This window comes from Pelmatolapia mariae, linkage group LG15, assembly GCF_036321145.2.
Source record: "Pelmatolapia mariae isolate MD_Pm_ZW linkage group LG15, Pm_UMD_F_2, whole genome shotgun sequence".
Lineage (NCBI taxonomy): Eukaryota > Metazoa > Chordata > Actinopteri > Cichliformes > Cichlidae > Pelmatolapia > Pelmatolapia mariae.
Window position 1 is genome coordinate 33,788,538 of NC_086240.1, and position 1,619 is coordinate 33,790,156.

The following is a 1,619-nucleotide window of genomic DNA, read 5'->3' on the forward strand; positions in this document are numbered from 1 at the left end:
ATGCAGCACCATTGAGGGTTTCGCAGAGCCGCCCCCGCCGCCGTCGGGGTTGCTGCTCGGCTCCAGCGGCGACCCGGAGGGCCCGACGTAGCGCGGAGAGGTGGTGAGGAGTAGCACGTTCTTGTTCTTTTTCGCCACATAGGACAGGACGACCGCGTTGGGTGACCAGCCGTCCGGGCCGCCGCGGAGCACCGCGGCCTGGGTGGAGCCGACGGCCCTGCCCTTGACGCAGCGCAGCTCTCTGGGGATCTCAGGCCTGTTGGCTCGGAGGGTGCCCAGCAATGTGTGGCCTCTTTCGCGAAAAAGCCTCGTCGCGAGCTCGCGCGACGTGAAGAAGTTGTCGCAGGTGACGTTGCGTCCAGGCGCCAGTCCCTCGGTGAGGTCCATGACCACTCGGGCGGCCAGGTTCTTTTCGGGAGGACCGAGCTTGTCGGGCTTGCCGGCGTACACCTGCATTTTCCACGCGTAGCTGGACTGGGCGTCGCACGCAACCCATATCTTGATCCCGTACCTGGCCGGTTTGCTGGGCATGTACTGCCTGAACGGACACCTTCCTGTGGGTGATACGACAAGAAACCAAGAGAGAGTTCAGAAGCTGTCCCAGTTTCACAAACACGCAGGCAGAAATCCAAACAAAAGTACACAAAAAATATACATTGAGGAATTGAGGAAAGCCTAATATCCGTCCCATACATGCCAATATCATCACAATCACCACAGAGAGACAGTCGGACACACATGCACCAAGCGAGTGAAAGAGTTCAGAACGTATCTCAGTTTCACAAGCACACAGGGAGAAAAACCAAATAAAAGCCCCCCCCCCAAAAAAAATACAAAAAGTACAAAAAAAAATACAGTGAGGAAAACCGACTATCCATCCCATACGTCCCATCATCATCATCATCATCATCATCATCACACAAACCTCTAAACGGCACCAGTCTCTCATCCATGGTGACCTCGGGTCCCGGTCGGTACATGAGAGGCAAGCGCCCGCACCACTCATCCCACACCGCTCTGACCGGGGCCAGCTTGTCGTATTGACCGCGGTCGTTGCGACGCCTGGCCTCTCTGGTCTCTCGGTCGTCGAACCGCAGGGCGCTCGAGTAAGCCCGGAAGGTCTTGAGCGGCATCGTGGCTCTGAACACAGACCTGCCGCTCTCTGCGTCCCACAGGCTCTCGCAGGCCTCGCCTCGCGACCTGTACACGCCGGCGAGTATCAGCAGCCCCACGTAGGCTCGGAACTCGGCGCGGCCCATGGGCTTCCAACCGTCGATGGCGGTGCGGCGCCTGGACGCTTCCAGGTTGGTCATCGCGACCACGGCGTCCTCTATCTCGGGCGGAAAGTACGCCATGAACGAGGACGCCTCATCTCGGACCGCGGCTAGAGCCTCTTCGGTGGGGCCTCCTCGCTGCTCTAGGTCGCGGGGTTTGGGATAAATCGACTGCGACGATTGCTCGTCCTCTTCTTCTTCTTCTTCTTCTCCTCCTTCTTCTTCTTCTTCTTCTTCTTCTTCTTCTTCTCCATCGTAGTCGTCGGTGTCGTCTTCGTCGCTACCATCTTCGTGATAATCGTCATTGCCGCCACCTTTGTGGCAATCGCCTACAGCTTCGTCGTA